The sequence below is a fragment of the Mirounga leonina genome, unplaced genomic scaffold (genome assembly GCF_011800145.1).
Source record: "Mirounga leonina isolate KUSES-001 unplaced genomic scaffold, KU_Mleo_1.0 Mir_170, whole genome shotgun sequence".
NCBI classification, from domain to species: domain Eukaryota; kingdom Metazoa; phylum Chordata; class Mammalia; order Carnivora; family Phocidae; genus Mirounga; species Mirounga leonina.
The window spans coordinates 12,208,540-12,225,150 of NW_023270433.1; the positions used below are offsets into that span (position 1 = coordinate 12,208,540).

The window sequence follows — 16,611 nt, forward strand, 5'->3', positions numbered from 1 at the left end:
ACTCATTCTGTTGGGTCCATCTGGGCAGCAAGGTCCAGCATGCAACCGGAAACACAAAGGAGAGGTCCGGGCCGGCCTTTGCCCCAGGCCCCGGGAAAGGCCACCACACAGTGTCACTTTTCCTTGTCCCTCTAGTCCAAAGCCTGTGGCCTCAACATCTGGGGAGTTTTCCTAGTACTCCCAGGTTGGTGAGCTTCCACTGGCTGGGCAAGGCCCAACTCCAGTGTCCCCTGACACACCGCCTCCCCCTCTCTCTGTCCTCCCAGGAAATTCCTGTGACTTCTCTGCCCACAGCAGGCTTCACGGCACGCTGGATCGTGTTGAGCGGCGGAAGACTTGGTCACTCTTGTATCCCCAGGACCAAACACAAGCTCTGGCCTACAGAAGATGCCTGCAAATGTTGTTTGATTGAATAAAATATAAGTGATTGAATGAATGAAAAGATACAGACCTTCTACAAGTGGGTGAGGGTCCAAGGCCAGCTTCATCAGGTGACCGCCAACCCATCTATCTGCAGTGACCACCCCCAGAAAAGGAAGTGCCCGGCCTCAAGGTTCCCTGTCTTCCCCGGTGGGGCCCATTGGCCAGCACCCCCAACACTCACAGGGCCAGCTCCCCCTGGGCCCTGATCCCCTCCCAGCTGCAGCGGCACCCTCTTCCCTCTTTCCTGTACCCCGCTGGCAATGTGGGTCAGGGTTTCTCCCTCTCTGCCTACTCCTACCTCGGGCTTCTGGCAACCCTCCAGGAGGCTCCAGCTAGGGCCTAGATTTCAATGCCCCTGGAGAAGTCTCGCCCCTGCTGCGTCCCACCCACTATTTGGAAATCCAGAGCTGACTCCTACCTGAATCATACAGGGACCCAGCCCCACCCAGCCCCACCTCTGGAGGCAGCTTCTCAGGCCAGAAAGCCCTGGAATCAACCCAACAGCTCTCCAAATCCCACCTCCCCTGCCCCCACCCAAACTCCTGATCAGCTCTAAGCCCTCAACGGTAGGCAGCCGACTGCCCCTCTTGGGCCTCAGTTTCCCCATCTGTAAAATGGGGTTAATAATTCTCCTCTTGCAAGAGTTACTGTGAGAACAAAATAAGATGGTCTATGTGAGCATCCCCAACCTCCCATAGGAGCTCAATGGAAATGCCTTATCTGCTTCCCCTTTTGTTCCTCACCCAAGCTGGAGGGTTTCATGCAAACTTCTCCTTCTCCTTCGTACCTAATTTACCAGTGCCAGGCCATGGCTGGGCATTGGCAGTAATAATAAAAATTGCTGGTACTTCTCGAGTACCTACTCGGTGGCAGGTGGAGTGCTAGGTACCTTGCCTGCACCATCACCTGTCATTTCTTCGACAGCCTTATAGGGTCTGATCACCTCCCATTTTACACAGACAAGAAACTGGGGCCCAGAGAGCTGAAATGACTTGTCCAAGGTTGCATAACTAGTAAAGGCTAGGTGTCAAGGTCCAGTTCCTGTGTTCTGGAAGAGCAGGTATGGGACACCTCAGCCCCAGCAGAGCCAGCCAGCGTGTGGAGTTAGTGAAGAAGCAGCAGAAATGGGGTGGGGATGGTGGGGGGCTGTTTACCTCCCTTTCTCACTGAAGTCCTCACAACAGCTCCAAGAGAAAGGTATCATTAGCTCCACTGCAAAAGAGGAAACTGAGGCTCAAGGACTTCCCTAGTTCTTACAGCGAGGAGGAGGAGAAAGAGGACGAGGAAGAATTATAACCGAGGCGGGAACACATGCTGTGTAGCACACGTTATGCTGAGGGGTCCTGGCACACCCATCTCCTCTCTAACTCACAACAGCTCCATGAGATAAGTTTTGTTCTTGTCCCCACTTTTGCAAACAGGAAAAATAACTTGCTAAAGGCCACAGGACAGGAGGTGGTGGAGGGAGGCTCTGAGCTCTGGTCGGCCTGATGTTGACATCCGCAAGCTTCATGCCCCGCTACACTCCATCCCTGGCTTTCTTGGATCCTAAACCCTGAATCTTTAAAACAAACACCCAAATCCTGGTGGAGGCAGGCCAAAAAGACAGATAAACAAGCAGGAGGTGGGTGAGTGGAGTATCCCCAAGCTCCTCTGGGGAGTTTCCACTGCAGGGTCCCCTGTCCTAGGGACCTCAGCAGTAAGCAGCTGGTGCCATCGGGTCTCTGATCTGCACAGGATGACTGAGCGGTCACGCCACCGGCATCCAAGCCAGCCCACCCCCACCAACAGCGTAATCTGCAGAGCATCAGACACCAGCTCCTGAGATCTGGGGGCCCAGCTGCCTGTGACTAAAGAGGAAGGGCGGGAGGACCCAGGCTGTCTTGCTAAGAGACGACAGCTCCTGCTGGGGCTGGAAAGTGTCAGTCTCCGCATCCCTCTCCTCCTCCACCACAGTTGAAGGAAGAGAAGCCCCTGGCATAGCCTTCCTTTGGTGTGTGAAATATCGTCCTGACTCTGCCCAGAAAATTCAGTAGCTCCCATGGCCCCCAGACCTTAGCCCAGCCTTCAAATCTCACCGTTCCCTGAGCAGCAGGTGCCATAGAAAGAGCCCCAACAGGGAGACCCAGAAGATTCAGTTATAGTAACACAACCTCCTGAACTCGCTGTGTGACCTTGGGCACGTCACCCACCCTCTTGGACCTCAGTTTCCCTCCTTGTTAAATGAGTCTGTTGAATTAGATGTGTGAGGGTGGGGAGCAGAGCTTTTGGAACCAGGCAGAACCGGATTTAGAGCCCAGCTTCATTATTCTTGCTGTGTGACTGGGAGCCTGTCCCACTGTTTCCTCATCTGAAAATAAGAACAAGAGTAATATCTATTTCCTGGGACCACTGTGAGGATAAGACCCCTTAGCAAAATTCCCGGCACTCAGGAAGCGCTTGGTCAAGGATCACTATCGGTGGAATTCTTATACTTAATAATTGTATAACTAATCCAGTTCTGTCAGCGTGGTCCCAGATGTGAAAAAAAAAAAAACCTTGTTCTGGACACAAAAAAGAATATAAGGGGGAACGGTTGCAGTCAAGGGCTAGCCTCGTGCACCAGCAATGCATTTGGCCACATATAACAATGTCCCGAACATGGAAGCTGGAGAGAAGGAGGAGATCCTTCTCGCAGGCTCGGCTCCATCAACCCTCAGAATGGGTTGTATCCTCAGGCTGCACGTTCCCGGCTGGAACAGGGTAGAAAGGAGTGACACAGCCTTCCAGCCCTCTTGCCAGAACTCTGTCACATGACCTCGCTTGGCTGCAAAGGGGAATGGGAAATGGAGTTTTGGGATTAGGCAGGAAGGACAGGTGTTGGAAATGGAGATTGGTCCAGTCAACCTCCGATGTCTGCCAGACGCCGAAGGGTCTCTTTCTGGTGTGCACTATGGTTTCTGATGTATGGCTTCTCTGGGAGAATCCAGGAAGAAGTACATGCTGCAGAACCCAGAGATGAGCAGACTTGTTTGTCCCCAGGATAGAGTCTGGGAATTGCAGGTCTGCAGCAGGTCAGAGGCAGGAGCCGCCAGGAGAGAAGGTCCAACCCACCCACCCCTCTCCAGTGACAGAGACTCAGAGCAAAGCAGGGACTTGCCCAGACAGGCCAGGTATCTCTCCTCTTGTAAAATGACCAGCTTTAGAACAAGTCACACTAGAAACAGTTGTGCCCGATTGCAAGGACATCTCATCCTTTGAAAACTCGTACCCAATAGCCTGAAAATTTAGTGGGCGAGAATATGCGCTTCCAAACAAGCCTTCAGTTCTCAGGCAAGAGCCTTCAAAGTGCATTTTCTTGAGGCTTTCAGATAGAACTGGACTGACTCATCACTGGCTGGAATGTGTGCTCCTGCTTTAGCACCTTGTTAATAATTTACCATCACTGAGCTGTACACGGTTTAGGAAAATATTTTCACTTACATCACCATCTCTTTTGATTCACACAGTAGTCTTTTTTTTTTTTTTTAAGATTTTATTTATTTATTTGAGAGAGAGAGAATGAGAGAGAAAGCATGAGAGTGGGGAGGGTCAGAGGGAGAAGCAGACTCCCTGCCGAGCAGGGAGCCCGATGCGGGACTTGATCCAGGGACTCCAGGATCATGACCTGAGCTGAAGGCAGTTGCTTAACCAACTGAGCCACCCAGGCGCCCCCACACAGTAGTCTTTGGACGTTGGTGTTTTCAGTCCTGAGTAAGTCAGGGCTATTTCCATTACAAATGACAGAAATCCAATTTCAACTGATTTTGGCAAAAGAAGGGGAAGAGTTGGCTCCCAAGCTGAAAATCTGGGGGCAGGTATGGCTACATCCAGGTGTCAGGTTCTCTCTGCCTCTCTCTCTCATCGTTTTTTCCCCTCTTGTAGGCTTCAGCCTCAGATAGGTGCTCCCCAAGCCCTCAGGCTGCTCCAGAGGACAATGCCTCCTTCTCGGACACTTCTGATCATTCTGCTCAGCTCAGGTGCCCATCCCTAAACCACATGCTGTGACCAGGAGATGGAATACCCTGATTCGGACTGGCCAGTCCTCAACCAGGTACCCATGTGAACTGAGAATGGGAGAGACATGTTCCCCAAAAGAAAGCTGGGTGTTGCTATCAAAAGAAGAGGGAAGGCACGCAGGGCAGCCAGAAATAACTGCACTGTATTTCTCCATTTGACGGACAAGGAAGCCGAAGCTCAGAGAGGTGAGTGGCTTTTGCCTGAAGCCTCAGGGATTCTGGTAGGAAGCGAGGCTTTCTTGCCTTTGGCTTGAGCCTGGATGGAGAGAAGAGGAAAGAGCTGCGTGGGTGAGGGTGAGTGTATTCCTGCCTGTAGGAGCCTGGCAGGCATCAGAGCCTCCCCAAGAGGGAGGGAGAAGGGTTCGGAGGGATGCTGGTACCCAAAGCTGCTTCTCCTCGGTACTTCCTCGTATTTGCCTGAGCAGGAAAGAATGCTCATGTTTGCTGAACAATTTCAAGGCATGCCACATACTGCTGGGCACTTGGCCTCAGCTCTCCAACCATATTTTTCGGAGGCAGAAGCTGAGGCTCAGAGAGGTAAAGCAACTTGTCCACATCATACCATCTTGCAATGGTAGGGCTGGGAGTCAGCCCAGGTCTGGAAGGATGCCAAAGCCTGTGCTCTTTTCCTGAACGCTTTCTCAGTGGGGCACTATCGACATTTTGTGTAGGACTGCCCCTCACAGGGCAAGAAGTTTAGCTGGCTAATGTTAAGCTCAGTAAGCACAACCAAAAACTGCCCCCATGCATTTGCAACTCTCTCCCCTCCAGGAGGCTACCTCTGGCTCTGGAGGGGAACCACAATACCAAATCGGGTTCATTTTTGTGGACCCAGGGCCTGACACAGAGAAAGTACTTAATAAATGTTCGATGAATGAACGAATGAATTTTACTCTATAGTCAAACAGGACTTTGTGTGAATCCCAGCTCTACCACTCATTAGCTATATGACATTGAGCAAGTTGCTTAAGCCCTCTGTGCCTCAGTTTCCTCCTCTGCAAATGCAGGCAATATTAGTACCCTCCTTATAGCGTTATTATGAGGATTAAATGAGTTAATGCTTATAAAATACTTGGCATTTTGTCTGATGTGTCAGTTTTCTTAAACAAATGAGCCAAAAAATAATAATAATAAATGAATGACTATCTTTTATACACACACACACAATCAGGAGTTTATGGTTTACAAACACTGTGAGTTTATCTCCTTGGACGGCTTCCATTACCCTGGGAGGGAACGTTACACACATTTTACAGGAAAGCCAGGCTCAGAGAGATGAGGTGACCTGGCTAGGGGCTTCTGGTTGTTCAACTGCAGCTCCAGAATTTCAGACCCTGCCTTCTCTGCATCTTGTGTCCCCTGCAAATATCCATTTGTAAGCCAAAAATGAAGGAGCCAGCAAAGGAGCTGTAGGAACTCCAACGTCTCAGAGTACCTGGAAAGGGACGGGTTGTCCTGACCCCACAGCCATGAAGGACCACCCTCCCCTCCATCCAACCCGAGGCTCTCTCACTGGGCTGCCCAGTGCTCTGTGCGGTGTGTGTGTGTGTGTGTGTGTGTGTGTGTGTGTGTCCCAAGGGTTTGGGAGTAAAGAGGCCCAGCCATGCGGCCAGGACCACAGGACCACATGAGAGAACTGGGTGGTGGGTGAGGACTGGTCAGCTGCCTGCCCACAGCGGGAGGCGAGCACCTGTTTCTGCAAGTGCCCAGAGCCCCCAGACCTGCTCCCTTCCCCCAAGGCCCCTCGGGGCAGCGACGGGCTCTCTCTCTCCCAGTGCATCTCGCAGCCAGAGCACAGGAGTGGCCTCACTGCTCTGTGATTTTTCAATTCCACACCACCCATCCTGCAAATAATCATGAGATGACATCTGGGCCAACTTCCAGGCCGGCTGCTGGAGTCTTCTGCTCTCATAGAGCTCTCAGCCGGGGAGGTGAGCCTCGGAGGAACAGAAGACAAAGGGTGGGGAAGGAGCCCTGGGAATCTCCTTGCAAGGCCCCTCCTGCCCAGATCCTTAAGAGGATCCCAATTCCCAAATGCTGAAGGTTCATAGACCAGCACCTGATCCTGCTGCCTAGCTGAGGCTACAGGCGCCATGACCAGCCTCTGACTAACATGGCATCTCTGGGTGCCCACTCCCTCAGCTTCTCTCTTCCTCACCCTCCCAATACACCCCCCCAACCCTGCTCTAGCTCTTCAGAGCCTCTCCTCTCCTTTGCCCATCCATGCGCTTTAGATGGTCTCTTGCTCTCTTGGCATAAAGGAAAAAATACAGACTTTAGAAACATACCCACCTGGGTTTCCATCACACTAGCTGTGTGACCTTGGCCATGTTGCTTAAATTCCTTGGGTCACAATTTCTCACTACAAAGAGAGGGATTGTGTGATGATTTAAAAGGCTGATGGATGTGAAAATACTCAGCGTATGGTAGGTGTTCAATAAATGCTCTATTTCCTTTTTCTCAAGGGCTGCCACCCAAGATTTGGGTTAAGAGACTTACAGGGAAAACCTTCTGGCCTCTGCTCTCCCCCTTCATTCTCCTTTTTAAAAATCTTGCCAGGGGTTCACACAAAGAGAACTCCTTCTCTGCAGGAGTAAATACTCTACAGGGCACATATATATACAATGGGATATTATTCAGCCATAAAAAAGAAGGAAATCCTGCCATTTGCAACAACAAACTTGAAGACATTGCTAAGTGAAGTAAGTCAGACAGAGAAAGACAAATACTGTCTGATCTCACTTATATGTAGAATTGAAAAAAGCCAAACTCACTAGGGCACCTGGGTGGCCCGATGGATTAAGCATCCGACTCTTGGTTTCCGCTCAGGTCATAATCTCAGGATCGTGAGATCGAGCCCTGTGTTGGGCTCCACACTGAGCGTGGAGCCTGCTTAAGATTCTCTCTCTCCCTCTGCCCCTCCCCCCTCTAAAAAAAAAAAAAAAACCAAAACCTAAACCAAACCAAACCAAACAAAAAACCAAACTCACAGAAGCAGAAAGCAGATTGGTGGTTGCCAGAGGCTGGCAAGTGGGGGAAATGGGTGATAGACAAAGTGTATACACTTCCAGTTACAAGATGAATAAGTTCTGAAGATCTTGTGGAACATTGTGGTAATAACACTGTATTGTATGGTTAATAACACTGTATTGTATACTTGAAAGTTGCTAAGAGAGTAGATCTTAAAATGTTCTCAACACACACAGATACAGTAACTAGGTAAGGTAATTGATGTGTTAACTAACATTATTATGGTAACATTTCACAGTGAATAATCTATCAAATCATCATGCTGTACACCTTAAACTTACAAATGTTTTATGTCAAATACATTTCAATAAAGCTGGAAAAAAATTCCATGGGATGTTGATTCTCAATAGAAGCATGCCCTCGCTAGGAAGGCATTTAAGAATCACCTCTAGGGACGCCTAGGTGGCTCAGTCGTTAAGTGTCTGCCTTCGGCTCAGGTCATGATCCCAGGGTCCTGGGATCGAGTCCCACATCGGGCTCCCTGCTCAGCAGGAAGCCTGCTTCTCCCTCTCCCACTCCCCCTGCTTGTGTTCCTGTTCTCGCTGTCTCTCTCTGTCATATAAATAAATAAAATCTTTAAAAAAAAAATCACCTCTAGGTATTTTTCCAAAGCAATACACACGCACACACACACACACACGCACACACACGCATGCACACACGCATGCACGCACAAGCCCATGCACACATTCAATGAGATTTTGATATTCCATTCTTCTGATGACAAGATGCAAATCAGAGCCTTAGTGAACCTCCATACCAGTGGAAGTGCAGAGAGGTAAAATATGGGGAAACACTAAGATAGATCATTTATATGCTAAACCATCTCAGACTCACAGATCTGCTTAGATCTCAGCCTGTCATATCTCCCCTCACCAGGTCTCTCCTTGGTGTCTCACTTTATCTTCTTTCCCTGGCAACATAATTTGGGTTATGCTGGATCTGGGCTCCTCCTTACTCCTGTCTACTTGGAGTCTTTTAACTTTCTTATCCAGACCAACCCAACCTAATTCAACTCAACTCAACCCACCCCAATCCTCCTAAATTCAACTCAAGTCAACCCAACTCAACTTATTTCCACTTATGCCACCAAATCCATCCCATCCCAGTTCAATCAAACTCAACTCCACTCAACACAACCCAACCCAGCTTAAGTCTAAAGTTCAATTCAAGGAAAACCAGCTCACCTCTGCTCCACTCAACCAAACCCAAACCCAACTTCCATTCAATCCAATCAAATTGAATTGTATTCACCTCACCCACCCCTACATGATATAACACAACTCTACTCCACCCAAACCAAACCAACCATGCTCAGCCCAACAAAACATAATTCAACTCAACTAATCCCATCCTGCCCAGCTCAGTTTTTCTCCCTTTGTATCTCCTCCTTCTTTCCAACACTTAATACCTGCATTCCAACCCTCACCCCACTATCAGATTTCCTATCATTCTCTAAGTAGTCGGACACAGAGCTAATGCCTCATTTAAAGAAAGATGGGGAAATTTTCCTTTGGACTTGCCACCTTCCTGCTCTTCTCCCAACCCTAACCGCACCCTCTTGCAGGTAATAACCTTCAGTCATCTCTGATTCCCCACCATTTATCCCTACCCTTTAATGAAGCCTTGGAGTCACGAAGCCTCAGACGCCCCAAGCATGTGCGGGCTTTCATCTCTGCACACATTACCCACAGGGGCATGATGTCTGGAGGACATTTAGATTGGGGGGCCAGAGGGTTCCAGCCCCAGAGAAAATCCTAAGGTCAGAAGAGCAACCACCAGACCTGGGCACAGTGTTGGCAACAGCAGGATCTGGCTTGACCCCCAGGAAGCAGAACACTCTGTCGCTGGCTTTCCTGCCCACCTTCCTGGATCTCTTTCCAATCCTTTATGGCTGCCCTGTTCCTGTCTTTATCTCTCAGTCTTGGTCTCTGTATCTGTATCTCTGTTTCCCACTCTCTCTCTCTGTCCCCGCCATGATCTCTGCCTCTGTCTCTGGGTGGCCTTATCTCTTCATCTCTGTGTGGAACACTCTCTTCCTCTTTCAGTATCTCTCTTGCTGCTAACTCCCTCTTGCTAACTCTGTCCCTCTCCATCTCTGTCTCTATTTCTGGCACAATCTGCTTCATGTTCCGCGTCTTGGCTGGGGAGCTCTTTCTCCCGAACACACATGCCTCCATCCCTTCATCCCCTCCACCTTCTCCCTACCAAGGAAGCAAAGTCATCCCAGGCCGTCTGCAAGCCACTCCGAGGCTGCTGAACCCGGAGCTCAAGCTGCTGCCCCACTCAGGAAATCACAATTGTGCCCAGAGAGCTGCAAAGGAGTTCAAGCCAATCATCTTGTCTTATGGATGAGGAAACGGAGCCCCAGAGACTGCAAGGGGCTTGCCAAAGCTCAGTTAGAGTTAGTGGAGCAAGAATGAGACCCTGTCGACTAGAGATCTCAGACTCTGAAGCCAGAGGAGGAAGGTCTGGGTACCAGCCTGGCCGGGAGGTAGATGGAAGGAAGAGACACCTACCTCCAGAAGCCATCTGCATCAACAAGGAAATTAACTGCCTTCCACACCATCTCAGAGCGGCACTTCCCTGTCTGTCTGTCTTTCTGTCTGTCTCATAGTAACATCTATTCTTGGGGTGCGGGGGGCGGTGTGGGCAGGGGTGGTGGGTAGGGAAGAAAGGAGACAAGAAGCATTCTGGGTTTTGGTGAAGGTCATTCACCACTGACCCCGATCCTTCCTGACAATTCTGAGAGCACAAGCAGGAGGCCCTCAAAGGCCTGGGGAAGAGGAGAAAGCCAGGGTTTGGCCTCCTGCAACAGAACGTTCTATAGCGAGGAGCAGGGCACATCTCACTGGCTCTGGAGCTGCCTCCCTCAGCAGTGTGGAGTTCCTGGGCTGGCGCCGTCCCGGGCTTCCTCAGAACCCCAGAAGGGCTGAAAATAGAAAAGGAGAAGAAGAGAAGGCTGTGGTCAGTGTGGTGGGGAGAGAAGAACTTGGGGAAGGGAGGGGAACTGGTTCCTAGGCGGTGGACAGACACCACCAGGACTGGCCCTGGCCTGACCTCCAGTACCCTCCCAGCCCTTCTCTAAGCCCCCCGCTGCCTGCCTTTCTGTAGAAGGGACCTCCGATCCTCGGGCCCAAACCTCCCTTGAACAGTTCAGGAGACTGTGGCCCAGAGAGGGAAGGAGATTGCCCAAGGATAGGTAGCAGGAGAAGGAGCCAGGGTCCGGAGCTCCTGGCCCTTAGGCCCGGCACCTTCCCCAGCAGGCTCTCGGGGTTCTTAGGGTGGGGTTCTTTTTGGGCCCCAAGCCTGCCCCATCTGCCCAAGAGGCCAAATTCAAGTAGTTTCCTGCCAGTGTGAACTGTGCCAGCCCGGGAGCGCCCTGTTCCTCAGAAGACACAGCTAGGCTTGAATCCCAACTCCCTGCAGAGAGAGGCCTTGGGAAGGCCAAGCCCTCCTCACTCCTCCTGCCGCTTTTCTGCTGACCTCCGCCTCGGCTGGCTTTTTCTTCCCCTTTCCCCAGCCCCTCTCGCCCCACTGTCACCGTGGGCCCAGCAGAGCCTGAGGTAGGCAGGGAAGGGACCTGCCCCACTTCCACTCACTCTCAGCCCTGCCCGGACCTCCAGACACGTCCCTGTCCCTGCAGCAGACCTCCGCCTCCCCTCCCCCCCACCGCCACCGGCAGCCTTCATTCTTGGAAGGTCCTTGGACACACGAAACTGAAATCTGCTTCCCTGACTTCTCTGCTGCTACCTCCAGGACCTTCCTCTGCCCGACGTCCCCTCAGAGTCGGGCAAGCTGCACACCCTCCCTGACCGCCTGGTCCCTTTGGGAGGCTGCACGGGCAAGTTTCCCCAAGGTCAAGTCCTGCCTCAGCCACCACCAGCCGTGGGACCCGTGGGACTCTGCCCCATGCGTCTCCTCCGCTGGCTGATCCTAATCTGTATCCTGTCCCAGTAGTAAATCGTAACTGTGAGCGTAAGAGCTTCCAGTGAGTTTTGCGAGTCTTTTCGCAAATGATTGACCCTGAGGGGGGGTTGAAGCACCTCCCAAACTCACAGTTAGTGTCAGAAGCAAGCGCAGTCCCATGCACAGACTGGGGTCCCCAGCCTTGTAGGTGGCCCCACGTCGCTGCAACTCGTCCCACGGTCGTGCATTGAATCCCCACGACAACCCTCTGGAGTAGGTACTTTTGCCATCAGTCCTCGTTCACAGACTGGGAAACTGAGTTAAGAAACCTGACTGAGGGGGCATGGCGGGTAAATGACAAGGCTGAAAGGTGAAAGCAGGCAGCCAGGCCCACGGCAGCCTACACCTGTCACGACTGTGCTATACTGTCCAACTAGGGGAGGCTGAGGGGGGGCCTGCAGGGGAGAGTTCCCGGAGGGGTTCCCTGGTAAAGAAGCTGAGCTTTGACCTGGCGCCGGTGGGAAGCCACTGGTGGTTTTGAGCAGGGAGGGACATGAGTAGCTGCAGGATTCAGCGAGATCCCTCTGGGTGCAGCATGAGAACAAGTGGGGAGAAGACCAAATGTAGGGGGTGGGCGGCGGGACAATGGTGGTGGGACTTGAGCTTTGGTCTCGGTGATGGAGAGCAGTGGACACGTTCCAGGTCTACCTGAAAGGCAGACTTGACAGGACTTGGGGACAGACTGGATTTAGGGAATCAGGGAGTGGGAGGAGCCAAGGGTAACACCCAGGCTTCCGGACTAGACAATTAGGGTGCTAAGTCCTTGAGATGGGGTAAGACAGAGGAAGAACAGATTTGGGGTGGACTATACCACCATTAATGGTCCCAGAGTCCTGAAGGACAGGGCTGTCCCCGCCCCAGGGCACAGGGCCCTTTGTCCGGACCAGGACAGTGCACTAGCTTCCGAGGGGGGAATTGGTACCTCCCCTACCTCAGTATTGCCACCAGGTGGCAGCATAGGCCGCCTTTTGGCCAGCGGACCGAGGACGTCAAGAGCATCTCCGGCTGCAGATACAGACACACCGGGAAGACCTCTGAAAGTGGGCAAAGGGCCTCATCCAGGGGCCTGTGAGTATGAGTTCCTGTAAGTGCAGCATGCAAAGACCCCCCACTCCCACCTAGGAGGCGGGAGTCCTGGGTTCTAGGTAGTGCCTGTGATCCAGAGCCAGCCCCTGCCCCTCTCAGTTTCTCCCCTATAAAGAGCGCAAGCCCTGCAGGGGAGCCAGAAGCCGGCAGGGGGACTTTGACCTGCTTCTCTGGCTTTCCACCCCCAATAGCTGTGGCTTTCAAACATGGTTTTAGAGCCAATCTCTCTTTTTTTTTTTTACACAAAATCCCAAGTGCCTCATGTATGACACAGAACAGATGCATATTGATGTGCTCTAGTTCGAGTGGAGGACGTTCCCAAACCCACACAGAGGATGAAGTCCAGACCCCTCACCTCGGCATTCAAGACCCTTCACTCCCTACCTCTCCATGCCTTCTCCCACCCAGATCACACCCTTCTACTCTTTCAGCTCAGGCTGGACTTGCCTTTGGGAATACACGTCTCCTCCCCTCCTGATTCAAACCCTCCTCATCCCTTAATGTCAGCTCCCTCGTCACCTCCTCTGAGAAGGCTCCTCCAAAGCCCCTGGTGGAAAGAGTCACTCCGTCCTCTGCAATTGCCCCACACTTCAGTCACCGAGCACCTGCTGTGGTTGGGCACTTCCAACAAGCCAGCAGCACTTCCTCTTGCTCTGAAGATCTCATGTTCTATGTACACCCACACCCGTCTCTCTCCCTGCTCCTGAGCACCTCCTGGTGGGGACCATGCCTGATTCCCCTGTAGTAGAGTATGTCCAGCCTCACACAGCTAGGAGCTGGCAGACTAGCTTCTGCCCCACCACGCCTCCCCAAGCCACATTGGCAAATAGTTTATCTTTCTTGGGTCTTTGCTTCCCTCCACCACCACCCCTATGATGGGGGCTGCTATTATCTAACCAGGACTCTGTGTAGAATTAGGACTAGCTACCTCATTTGTGCAGTCCAGGGCAAAATGAAAATGTGCAGCATCTTGTTCAAAAATTACTTAAAATTTAAACACAATGAGAGTAGACCATTCAACCAAACACAGATCACGCACCCATGGAGCCACCCGTAAAGTTTGTGGGCTACACAAGGGGTCTGAAACCTGATCAGCCCACACCCACATGTGGGGTTTTGTCTACCAAGAACACAGCCACTTTTTTCTTCATTCAAGGCACTGTCTGCTGGTCAAGTTGGGTCCGGCAAGGCTGCATCTGCCCAAACGGGAGTGAATTTTCCTTAAGTAACACGAAGTTCTGGTATTGGTCAGTGGCAGCCCTGCCCACGTTCTCTGAGATCTCGTGACCTTGGCACGTGAGCCACGCTCCTCACTTTTGGTCGAATGAGGAAAGGGGACCAGAAATTGGACACAAGACATTGGAGAGCAGGGAATAGGGCAAGCTAGCACACAGCTGTGGCCCATTAATGTCTGATGGACGAGTAAATGAATGACCAAGTGAGCACTTAAGACTAGACATCTAAGTCATGGCACTGTGGAATTACAAAGCTAAGAGAAATTGAGAAATCATCAAATCTGGGATTTTCAAACCATGTTCTCCAAAGCTATAGGGATCTGCAAAGGTGTGTTGGGGACGTGAAAAGACTAGGCACTCAGGGATCGGGTCCCCTTCCTGCCTTTTGACCTTTTTATCTGTCTCATATACTGGGCTTCCCATATAAGCTTTTGTTTAAACAAGTTTGCTGGCTCAGGAAGGACAAGAGACTTGACAAAGTCCCAAGGCAGAGCCTGGGGAGAGGATCAAAGAGGCAAGGCCAGAGGTCAGCCCTGGGATTATAAAATCCAGGCAGGAGGGTGAGCATCAGAAACTGGAGTTTTATACCAGAGATGCGGAATCAGTGTGGAGGATCCCAGACAAACCAGAGGGTGGAGATCAGGGATGGTAAATCTCAGCTCGAAGAGATTCAAGGTCAAGTTCAAAGTTCAGAGGCCAAAGGAGGGGGCTCATTCTTGCTTGGTTCACTCAGTCGGTATTTCCTGAGCACCTACTATGTGCCAGGCACAGTTCTAGGTCCTAGGATACAGCAGTGAACAAGACCAAGTCCCTGCCCTCACACAGCTCACATTCTGAGAGGCAGGGGTCTGTGCGCAGGAAATAAACATTATTACAAGAAAACAAACGAGGCAACCGGCCAGAGAAAAGTGATAGGAAGAAAATTAAATGGAGTGGGAGGGAGAGAATGCCAGTAGGTGGGCTAGCTCCTATAGGGTGGTCAGGGAGGGCCTCCCTGAGGAGGTGACATTTGAGCTGCACTCTGAATGAGTTGGGGCCGCCAGTGTCCCAGCTGGGGGTGGGGGGCGGAGCTGCCTGCCAGGAGAGCCTGCAGATCCACAGGGTGAAGTTGGGCGGGCTGGGCAGGAAGTCTGGACCCCTGTAACCGTATCCCCAGGAAGGAGGAAGCCAGGAAGGCGCTTTCAGCAGTTGTATTCATCAAGGCGGGCTGCAGTAACCCCTGGGCAGCACCAGAGGCTCCTCAGGGCCCCTACCCACCTTTAGCCGCCTGGGGAGGAGACAGCCAGGGAGGGAGGGCCGCCTAGAGTGGGCCCTGGATTCTCTTCCAGACAATAAATGCTTCCAGGTTCCTAGGGAGCATTCCTTGGGTCACAGCCGCATCTGATCTCAATTACCCCCGGTGTAGGGTTCCATGGCTGGGCGGGGGCGGGGGCAGGGGTGGAGGGAAGGCCGCTTCTCCATAATCAGAATCTCCTGGCCCAGTGGTGAAGGCACCCCGGGACAGGTCTCCCCACCCCCGGATTTAAGGATTCGGGGAGGGGGTTCTCCCTGGAAGGAGAGGTCTGGCTATGGTGGAGACCCTCTGCTTCATGGCCATTTTGCTGTGTGACCTGGTGCAAGTCACTTAACCTCTCTGGGCCCCTGTGGAAACGGTGACAATTCCACCTTTTCCTTCCCAAAGAGGCAAGAGTACAGTCCAAGTCTGGAGGGCAAAGCTCAGTGCTGTGGGCTGGGCTGGGCTGGGCTGGGCTGGAATGGGGTGGGGTTGCTCCTCCCTTACTTTTTCCTGCCTTGATTAGATCTTAACCCTCCCTTTAATACATCCCCACCCAAGATGATGGTACCAGAGTTGCTGGGATTAACAGATAAAACAGACCAGGGGCGTGCCACCCCCACCTCCAACCTTCCCCAACTTGCTTGGGCAAGGCACTGTACCTCTGGGCCTCGGTTAACTCATGCCCCCCTCCAGAGGGGATGTGAGGGTCAAATGAGTAACGAGCCTAAAGCAGGCTTTTTGAAAGGATACACACCAGCAGCTGTGTTCATTGGATCATGTTTACAGTCAACAACCACCACAAAAATGGCCATAGTTCTAAGCACCGGGAGATAGACTCTGGATTTGGAACATCTGCTTGATCCGGTTTTTGTGACTGATGACCTGGAGCAAGTCTTTCCCCTTCCAGTCCTCAGTTTCCCCATCCACACTGGTGCCTGCGAAGCTCCACCCTCTAGAGGGTCTTCTTCGGGCTCCCGTCACGCGCAGCCCCATTTGCCCAAGGGGGTGTCGCCCAAGCTACACTGGTGAGTCTTCCTTTATTGGGTAAAGCATTCCCCCTGCAACCTGAGTTTCACCAATGTACCTTTTCTTCTCGAGGGGGCTGCGGCACAAGGTTGGGTCTTTAGCGGGGCAGGCGAACGGGAGGGGGCGGCGACGGGGGTGGGCTTCCAGCGGCGGGTTTTAATCTACATCGAGGGAAAGGCAGGCTCGGGAGGCGGCGAGCCGGGATTCGAACCCGGGCCGACGGGGGCCGCAGGGGCGGGGCGCGTTCCTCCTTCCCGGGCTGCGGGCCCGGAGCGGATGCCGGGGTCAGCGGAGCGCAGGGCCGCCGGCCGGCCGGCTGCTCCGCGGGCGCTGCTTTCTCCTTTTATGTCCGTGCGGGGGGCCGGGAACTCCCTGCCTGGGGCCCGCGAACAATGCGCCGCTTCCTGCCGCCCGGCCCGGCCGCGGCCCCGCTCCCGCTCCCCGCCCTGCGGCCGCCGGGAAATGGGCCGCGGCCCGGGCCGACCGCGCGGGGACACGGGGTCGCGCCCCGGGAGACCGCAGGGCCCGC

General features: G+C 52.7%; 1 long non-coding RNA gene across 2 annotated transcripts; it reads right to left on the bottom strand.

Annotated features, from left to right (window-relative positions):
• Window positions 1-4,061: 4,061 nt before the first annotated feature.
• LOC118017728 lies at window positions 4,062-16,521 on the bottom strand. 2 transcript variants are annotated; one of them, XR_004681223.1, is made up of 3 exons: window positions 16,141-16,521; window positions 10,343-10,422; window positions 4,062-6,822 (listed from the first exon to the last, which is right to left on the bottom strand). It is a non-coding gene; the product is annotated as an uncharacterized LOC118017728 (long non-coding RNA). The 2 variants fall into 2 exon arrangements; XR_004681222.1 differs by having other exon boundaries at window positions 15,811-16,521.
• Window positions 16,522-16,611: the final 90 nt, after the last annotated feature.